The sequence below is a fragment of the Helianthus annuus genome, chromosome 3, assembly GCF_002127325.2.
Source record: "Helianthus annuus cultivar XRQ/B chromosome 3, HanXRQr2.0-SUNRISE, whole genome shotgun sequence".
Taxonomy (NCBI): domain Eukaryota; kingdom Viridiplantae; phylum Streptophyta; class Magnoliopsida; order Asterales; family Asteraceae; genus Helianthus; species Helianthus annuus.
The window spans coordinates 30,416,283-30,426,586 of NC_035435.2; the positions used below are offsets into that span (position 1 = coordinate 30,416,283).

The 10,304-nt window shown below is 33.9% G+C and overlaps 2 long non-coding RNA genes across 5 annotated transcripts; both read left to right on the top strand.

Moving 5' to 3' along the window:
* Positions 1–1,154: 1,154 nt before the first annotated feature.
* On the top strand, positions 1,155–9,933 carry LOC110928904. Of its 4 annotated transcripts, none has more exons than XR_002586732.2 (4): positions 1,155–1,277; positions 8,417–8,483; positions 9,528–9,613; positions 9,707–9,933. It is a non-coding gene; the product is annotated as an uncharacterized LOC110928904 (long non-coding RNA). The 4 variants fall into 4 exon arrangements; XR_002586731.2 differs by lacking the exon at positions 1,155–1,277 and adding an exon at positions 7,395–7,538; XR_002586730.2 differs by lacking the exon at positions 1,155–1,277 and adding an exon at positions 7,437–7,538 and having other exon boundaries at positions 8,413–8,483.
* Positions 2,167–3,788, top strand: LOC110928905. The gene is made up of 3 exons (XR_002586734.2): positions 2,167–2,233; positions 3,277–3,362; positions 3,456–3,788. It is a non-coding gene; the product is annotated as an uncharacterized LOC110928905 (long non-coding RNA).
* Positions 9,934–10,304: the final 371 nt, after the last annotated feature.

A 10,304-nucleotide genomic window follows, 5' to 3' on the forward strand; every position in this document is an offset into this window, starting at 1 on the left:
CTTTATCAACATTATCACCGTCAATATCATCAATCACTTTCTCTTTCTGAGCTTCTACATTAACTACTTGCTCAGCCTCTAAATCACCAAGATCCAACATCACTTCTTCAATACCAGCATATGGATTTTCCTCAACATTCATAGTCGGTTCTTCAACTTCAGGCTCATCAACTAATAACGTCTTTGTTACTTTCTTTTGTTTCTTTTTTGGTTGTGATGATGACCCCTCACCCTCTTGAACTTTAGGAGTAACTTTTCTGCTTCTTCTCCTTGGTTCTTTGACAAACCAGTCATTTCGGGTGGTTTTGAACTCCACAAGAGTTTTCAGCTCTTCCGCATAGGCTGCTTCCTTCATTTCTTCTTCGTTTCTCCAGTTTTGATGATCAACTGGATCAGGATCAACATAATTCACATCTTTGATAAAACCGAAGAACGCAGCACCTATCTTTGGTTCAGGATGGTTTGGATGGTATCTGGCAAGCTACTTTAGAGAATCATTGCTCATATGTGACTAAACTAACAAATCATCCTTCAAATCACGGTCAATCTCTGGATATGCATGATCGATCATCATCTGCACAAACCTTGGATACATCCAAGTCTTGCTCTTTGTGGTAATATTCTCGGCCATATAATGAAAGACAATATGTGAGAAGTTATATTTCTTGTTTAACACCAATGCAGTAACCATGTTCATCTGATAATCGCGCGTTGTATCATAACTTCCCTTCGTATGGCTAAGTGACATCAAAATACAATGAATAAGAAACTTGTAGGGTTTCTGGAATTTCGACTTCAAATAATTTCCAACGTTCAATGCACCCTGATAACCCATCTGTAACATCCCGATTTTTTCATGGTATTAAAATATATATAATCTTTCAAGTAAGTTTGTATCGGTGGAAATAGTATTTTATAACACCCCAAAAAAAAATACTAAATTTCGGTTATCATGTTTCATTATGATATTAACATGAAGTATTGTAACTAGGTATATTGAACCTAGTTAAAATATTAGTTATCTATTAGTGAAAATAGTGCTTTGACCAAACTAGATAACTAACCAAAACATAAGGGCCAAAAGTGAATATGCTAGAACCTTAGATAAATAAAAACAAAAAAAAAGAAAGGGAAAAAGAAAAGGGCGTGACCAGGAGGTCACCCCTGTGCGACGCATGACAAGGAAGAAGGAGAAGGAGACTGATTTCACATGAGGATCATGAAATTGGAGGGTTGAAGTCTCGATTATGTCTTCTTTGCTTGATTCTAAGGCTCTAGTAAGTGATTTCATATGTTGTTTGATGAAATTCAAAGTAGTGTTCTTCATGCTTTTTGTTTAAACCATGAAATTAGGGTTAATTGTGTGTGATTTTGGTGTTGAACAACCAAAGTCTTTAGGCTAAAATGATTTATTGTAACTCTTGAGTTATGGATTCATGTTGCATGTTATGATTTGGGTTCAAATTCAAGATTTGGTGATTAGGGTAGAGATGTATGAAAACCATGTGTGAAGTTGCTGACCAAAATCTGAGTAGAAACTAACGATCCTAAAACAGCGATGATTTTGTTTAAAAACATAAAAGATGATACTATTTGAGAATTACAAAGAAAGTAGACATCTTAATGATGAATTGGGTGCATGAGAGTTCATATAAGCGTAAAAATGGTGGAATATAGTTTATGCCCGCAAGGTGTTTGATTAAATGCCTAAACCAAAATAAAAGTGAGATTTTGAAAGTTTTGCCATGTTTACTTGATTTTTTAATGATTTGCTAAGAATTACTTAGTGTTTTGTAAACATAAAGCTTTGGTGAATCTAATGGTGAATGAGATTAACATAAAGTACATATGTAAATGTTATTTTCACTTGATCATCCAAACGGGTCACTTGAGTGAATGAGTTAATTGGGTTGGATTATAACCCAAACTTATACACATTGGTTAGTCGATGACATTGTGGTGAAAATGACCCGTATGTTATGACTAAACACAAATGCGTGATAACGGGTCAAATGGATGTTGATAAACCAATTAACAAGTTTGGGGTAAAAGAATGATTTAGAACACATGCTTGATGATGGGTTGGATAAGTAACTAGGTATTATGAGATAAATGCCCATGTTACATGTTCTAATGATTTGCAAGTTTGATTTGTTGTCAAGATAGGTGGCATAACGTTTGAATGGCAATGGGTCAAACGGGTGATAAAGCAACAACATTCCTACGGGCAAAGGTGAGTGACTCGTGTATGTTTGGAGTCGCATTGATTTAAATAGTCTTATTGTTGGCTTAAATTTCTTATGGTTAAGGCGGTTTAATGAAACTTATTGAATATGGTTTAACTTAACAATAACGTATTGTTTTAGCGATGTTTTGGGGGTTTTAACCCATCAAGAAAGAGTACATAATGTTAATGGGTCGAGATACCCAAATGCTGAAAATTCAGCTTATTTCCATATTTTTGCTAGTCTTTAAAAATTCATAGAAAATCAATCGAATGTCCATTCGGGGCGTATTTTATATCCACGGAAAGGTCTCGAAGTCACCGTTAATAAGAATTTTCGTTTCAAGTGAAATAGTCAATATAAATATGGGAAAATACTGAATTACTACAGCTGCATAAAGCTGAGTGAAAAACATAAATTTTATAGTACTTACATAATCTTAGGGAATTTATAAGGAACCAATGGGATGTGATTATGTTGTTGTTTTAAACCTCTGTTTAGCTATATATATTACATGAGTTGAGGTGAGTGATTCCTTGAATATGGATGTGTATGCTAAACTAAAAAGTCATGGGTGTTGTAACCTGCATGTGCAAAAACATGTGTTCATTTAGTAGTGCTTATGAATGAATGACACTTGTGTCATAAAAACTATGTAACATATTGGAGTATGTTATGAATGCATGTATGAATTATTAAGAGTATTTTAGATAATAATGATTGTTGATAATCGCATATATTGTCTAATGAATTACAACATAGATATATGGCAGTTTACCATTTTATTTATATTGACCGAATCAATTCGATAGTGGTTTACTTTGAAGTTTCCTTGATTCTATATTAGCAGGGATATACATGAGATATAAAAAAGGGGCATCCATATTAGAATGGAGAAAGTCACAAAATGTGTGACTTGAGATAATGAAGTGGTGGCTCGATATTGTTTCGTTGGGCATTATGAGCATTGAATACTCCGTTATGTTTGGTATAAAATCATATTATGAGTCCTCACTTAACAAAAGCTAATATTTTGATGTTTTAAATGTAGGTGATAAGTCATGAAAATCAACGGGGTGACTTGAACCAGAATCATGAAAGAAGAAAACATCTCACAAGTCATTCACCAATAATTCGGTTCAATCTATATATATTAGTCATAATTATGCTTACCGTAGGAATATATAATTTCTCGGTTGAGGCTAATAATATGGTAATGTTATATGACAGATTCGGGTGGTAGGAAGGCGAAAGTGATCAAGTTTTTGAAGCGGGTCAACGATATGAAGATTTAGTGATGCCTTGTTCACTAAGTAATATGGGTTTTCTTATTGGGTCAACTTGACTTAGTTAGTTGCATTTTAGAGTTTAACTTTAATGTTTATTTTAGCCAAGTGCTAGTATGTCAATGTAGTAGTGGGTTATATTTGTTTTATAAAAACCTTGGTTAATAAGCAGGTATTGTTTTCGTAAGGATTGGTCGTGATGCAAACGGGTCATGGCGAAATTTTCTAAAAGTGTGTTTGTAATTATTTTATTAATCCGATTATGTGGATTAATAGATTTTAGGAATATTAACCTTTATTAGGTAATATTAACAAAAAGAAAAATCTGGGCCTATTTTCCGCAAAGTATTATAATATTGTTTTTAACAAGTCGGGCGTTACAAGTTGGTATCAGAGCCGTGGGTTGAGAGAATTGAATATGAAGTGGTATTCAAACTCAACCTTAGTGCTCTTATGGGGAGATGAAAGTTGACCCGAGACTTGATCACGAAGCCAAAGACAATTAAGGTGGCCTAAGGCCTAACTAAGTTACCGGTATTGATAACGAGCTACTCATTTCAACGAGTAATATAAAATGCCTTGTATTATCGTACAGGCTCTTATTAAATTGTAATGTTACTAATATTTTTTTTGAATATTTCAGTGGTATGATTCTCGCATCTGAAGATGGTAGGAATTTGATGATCCACCAGACATGATGGTAGAAGGGTCGGAAGTATGAAGTAGGGCATGCTCATCAAGGACCTAAGCCAAGTGATGATACCGAATAAAGGACAAATGGCAATGAAAGTTCATCAGAGCGAGTATCACCCAGGTGCACACTTTAATTTATTATATGAATAATAGTATGCAACATTTAAGTAATGAATGACGATTGCATATGGAATTAAGGCTTGGGAAAATTGGATATGATACCCATCCAGGATGATGCTCCCAAGAGAAATTGGGCGGGTAATACGCATCATTCATAATAGTGAATAATTAAAGTACAAAAGACTTCTGATTTAGAAACTCGGACGAGGGTGACCATCCAAGTAGATATTCTTAGTAGGATCTTACTGAGGAAAAGTAACGATTACATTGATGAATGTGATTGCATAAAAGTTTTATAAAATGAAAACATTCTACATGTTTTGAGAAGAAAATGGGTTAAACTAATAATTGTTAAATAACAATAAAAAGTGGTTTTACCAAAAAAAAAAAAAAAAAAAACAATCGGAGACACGAACATGAACTAAGGATTTACTTACATGGGAGGTAATGTGTTAGTTATAATAAGGTCATATGTACCATGTGTTGACTGCTTACCTTGGCCAAGTAACTAGTAAACACATGATACCATGAACTTCTTATAATAAACGCATATACGTCCAATGTAGTAAGGACGAGGTTAATGGAAATGGAATAATCCAATGAAAAGAATGTGGATGGTTTAAGCTTAAGTGCTTAAACATCATAATGGGTCAAGTAAACGTAAACGCAAACTGGGTAACGGGAGCGTGAGAAATGGAGGTATTGCCCAAGTGGAAACGATCATAGTCGTGGACAATGATCGTAGAAAAGATAAAAAGGGAAAAGAAAGAAACGATGATGAGAATCGCCATTCATGGTCTATAGGGCCATGAATGATGGATTCGCATGTAAAACCAATGTATAAATGACCCACGAAGTCATAGAATGGAGGTGTTGCCTATAATGATCAAACATAGTCATCGGCTATGATTGGAAAAGAATAGAAATTGTATTGATGACCTAAATGCCCATGCTTGGTTGGAAGGAGAAAGAATATTAATTTTGGCACTCACTGTCTAAAGGGCCTTATGTGACAAAGGAAAAATGAGAATGAATGGTATAAACGGCCATGACGGGCTGACAAAAGAAAATAATAATAATAATAAGAACGAATGATCTAGAGGTTCACGAGACCCTAATAGATTCAAACATGAAAATAAATAATTTTCAAAACATAAAATGGATGTGTGACACCAAATACACTTAATGAATGACACGGGTAAAGGGTGGTCTACGGGATCATCATAACCTTCTGGTTATAAATAAAGGCAAGGGTCTACAGGACCAATGTGACCTTCGGGTCACGGATAAAAAGAATTGCATAAAGAAATAGCCTACAGGGTAAAATTAAAAAGGGCATGTTGGTCAATTGTGTTAAGGCGTGGGAATCGGTTACGATTCCCCGCGTAAAATAAAATTGGTAAAGAGAAAGCAATTGGTCGTCAATTCCTTGATGCGAGTAATTGACACAAGTTAAAAAAAAACCTTTGAAGTAAAACTTGGTTTTAGTCAATAACGACAATTTTAACGAATGTAATAAAAGTGACATAAAGCAGATATCTACGAACATCATGGAATGAATGGTGATTGTCCACGGACATCACGAATGTAAGGCGATGATATATGGACATCATAGAAAACACTTGGAGTGTAAGAACTCCAAGAGAAGTAAAGTGAAGTGTAAGGACTTCATGAATGATATTAGGGTTTAAATATCCCATAATCTAAGGCAGTTAATTAAATTACAATTGTTAATGGTTGTGAGACATGTGTACGTATTAAGTACACAGAAGTACGGTGAGCGTACTTGTAAGTACACACGAAGGGCCCCTACTTACTTATTAAGTAAGCAAGTATGGAAAGGTGTTTAGTTGTTTATAAATTGTAATATGGGAATATGAATGTAGGTAAGTACGTATGAGCTCATATAGATATTTTTTTAATGAAGGAAAAGATAATACATAAATATGTCTAATTATGTGTATGATAATGGCGTTAAGCTCCTATGTGAATGAATTATGCAAGTAAAAAGAGAGAAATTAGAATGATAAATTGTAATAATAGTAGTGGTGAATGATAACTTGAAGTATACGAACTTCACGGGTGTATATATGAAGTGTCCGGACTTCATGGGGTAATAACATTGATGTCTAAGGACTTCATGGAAATGATAATAAGGATAAGTACCTCACGAGTGTCAAGTAAGATTTAATTCCCAAAAATTGTAACGTGTAAAACCAATGTTAAGTAATTGGGTAATGGTTGAAAAGTTACTTTCACGACATGTGGATGTAAAATAATTAGTAATCGTTTTCAAAACGTATAAATACTTGGAGGTGGACTAAGATGTGAACGAAAAGTTAATTAATGATAAAGGAATTAAGAGGTGTTACCATGATTGAAATAAGTATGGACTAGAGGTTGAAAAACCTCATATAAAGGAAGGGGTTCATGTTAGAACTCGTGTTTAATATGAACATGTGTTTTAAATACGTTTAAATAGAGATGTTACAGGTGGAAAGATGGAAGTCGTGTGTGAGTTGCATAGGTGGTATGCAACGGGACTCAAACGAGCATGGATGAAAGCTCTACTTGATCGTACACGTAAGTAAATTCTAAATGTGAAATCCATTTAATGGACACCTTTAGTTTAATGATAGTTGAATAATAGAAGAACTCCTTGCTTAAGCTTAAAGGCGCAAACAAGTGGGATGGTGATTAAACTATTAGGGTAATATCCTAAGGTAGAGTATAATTCGGTTTCGAGGACGAAACCTGTTTAAGGGGGTAGACTTGTAACATCCCGATTTTTTCATGGTATTAAAATATATATAATCTTTCAAGTAAGTTTGTATTGGTGGAAATAGTATTTTATAACACCCCAAAAAAATACTAAATTTCGGTTATCATGTTTCATTATGATATTAACATGAAGTATTGTAACTAGGTATATTGAACCTAGTTAAAATATTAGTTATCTATTAGTGAAAATAGTGCTTTGACCAAACTAGATAACTAACCAAAACATAAGGGCCAAAAGTGAATATGCTAGAACCTTAGATAAATAAAAACAAAAAAAAAAAGAAAGGGAAAAAGAAAAGGGCGTGACCAGGAGGTCACCTCTGTGCGACGCATGACAAGGAAGAAGGAGAAGGAGACTGATTTCACATGAGGATCACGAAATTGGAGGGTTGAAGTCTCGATTATGTCTTCTTTGCTTGATTCTAAGGCCCTAGTAAGTGATTTCATATGTTGTTTGATGAAATTCAAAGTAGTGTTCTTCATGCTTTTTGTTCAAACCATGAAATTAGGGTTAATTGTGTGTGATTTTGGTGTTGAACAACCAAAGTCTTTATGCTAAACTGATTTATTGTAACTTTTGAGTTATGGATTCATGTTGCATGTTATGATTTGGGTTCAAATTCAAGATTTGGTGATTAGGGTAGAGATGTATGAAAACCATGTGTGAAGTTGCTGAGTAGAAACTAACGATCCTAAAACAGCGATGATTTTGTTTAAAAACATAAAAGATGATACTATTTGAGAATTACAAAGAAAGTAGACATCTTAATGATGAAGTGGGTGCATGAGAGTTCATATAAGCGTAAAAATGGTGGAATATAGTTTATGCCCGCAAGGTGTTTGATTAAATGCCTAAACCAAAATAAAAGTGAGATTTTGAAAGTTTTGCCATGTTTACTTGATTTTTTAATGATTTGCTAAGAATTACTTAGTGTTTTGTAAACATAAAGCTTTGGTGAATCTAATGGTGAATGAGATTAACATAAAGTACATATGTAAATGTTATTTTCACTTGATCATCCAAACGGGTCACTTGAGTGAATGAGTTAATTGGGTTGGATTATAACCCAAACTTATACACATTGGTTAGTCAATGAAATTGTGGTGAAAATGACCCGTATGTTATGACTAAACACAAATGCGTGATAACGGGTCAAATGGATGTTGATAAACCAATTAACAAGTTTGGGGTAAAAGAATGATTTAGAACACATGCTTGATGATGGGTTGGATAAGTAACTAGGTATTATGAGATAAATGCCCATGTTACGTGTTCTAATGATTTGCAAGTTTGATTTGTTGTCAAGATAGGTGGCATAACGTTTGGATGGCAACGGGTCAAACGGGTGATAAAGCAACAACATTCCTACGGGCAAAGGTGAGTGACTCGTGTATGTTTGGAGTCGCATTGATTTAAATAGTCTTATTGTTGGCTTAAATTTCTTATGGTTAAGGTGGTTTAATGAAACTTATTGAATATGGTTTAACTTAACAATAACGTATTGTTTTAGCGATGTTTTGGGGGGTTTTAACCCATCAAGAAAGAGTACATAATGTTAATGGGTCGAGATACCCAAATGCTGAAAGTTCAGCTTATTTCCATATTTTTACTAGTCTTTAAAAATTCATAGAAAATCAACCGAATGTCCATTCGGGGCGTATTTTATATCCACGGAAAGGTCTCGAAGTCACCGTTAATAGGAATTTTCGTTTGAAGTGAAATACTCACTATAAATATGGGAAAATACTGAATTACTACAGCTGCATAAAGCTGAGTGAAAAACATAAATTTTATAGTACTTACATAATCTTAGGGAATTTATAATGAACCAATGGGATGTGATTATGTTGTTGTTTTAAACCTCTATTTAGCTATATATATTACATGAGTTGAGGTGAGTGATTCCTTGAATATGGATGTGTATGCTAAACTAAAAAGTCATGGGTGTTGTAACCTGCATGTGCAAAAACATGTGTTCATTTAGTAGTGCTTATGAATGAATGACACTTGTGTCATAAAAACTATGTAACATATTGGAGTATGTTATGAATACATGTATGAATTATTAAGAGTATTTTAGATAATAATGATTGTTGATAATCGCATATATTGTCTAATGAATTACAACATAGATATGTGGCAGTTTACCATTTTATTTATATTGACCGAATCAATTCGATAATGGTTTACTTTGAAGTTTCCTTGATTCTATATTAGCAGGGATATACATGAGCTATAAAAAAGGGGCATCCATATTAGAATGGAGAAAGTCACAAAATGTGTGACTCGAGATAATGATGTGGTGGCTCGATATTGTTTCGTCGGGCATTATGAGCATTGAATACTCCGTTATGTTTGGTATAAAATCATATTATGAGTCCTCACTTAACAAAAGCTAATATTTTGATGTTTTAAATGTAGGTGATAAGTCATGAAAATCAACGGGGTGACTTGAACCAGAATCATGAAAGAAGAAAACATCTCACAAGTCATTCACCAATAATTCGGTTCAATCTATATATATTAGTCATAATTATGCTTACCGTAGGAATATATAATTTCTCGGTTGAGGCTAATAATATGGTAATGTTATATGACAGATTCGGGTGGTAGGAAGGCGAAAGTGATCAAGTTTTTGAAGCGGGTCAACGATGTGAAGATTTAGTGATGCCTTGTTCACTAAGTAATATGGGTTTTCTTATTGGGTCAACTTGACTTAGTTAGTTGCATTTTAGAGTTTAACTTTAATGTTTATTTTAGCCAAGTGCTAGTATGTCAATGTAGTAGTGGGTTATATTTGTTTTATAAAAACCTTGGTTAATAAGCAGGTATTGTTTTCATAAGGATTGGTCGTGATGCAAACGGGTCATGGCGAAATTTTCTAAAAGTGTGTTTGTAATTATTTTATTAATCCGATTATGTGGATTAATAGATTTTAGGAATATTAACCTTTATTAGGTAATATTAACAAAAAGAAAAATCTGGGCCTATTTTCCGCAAAGTATTATAATATTGTTTTTAACAAGTCGGGCGTTACACCATCCTGAGCATAACTTTGTTGGCGATTCTGCGTCGTCTGGAAAATTCACAACCTCACGAATGAGCGCTTCAGTAATCACAATTTCCTTATTTTCATCATGCACCTTCACAATTGACTGAATTGTTTTGTTTGCCTCATCATACTTAGCATGTTTCCAG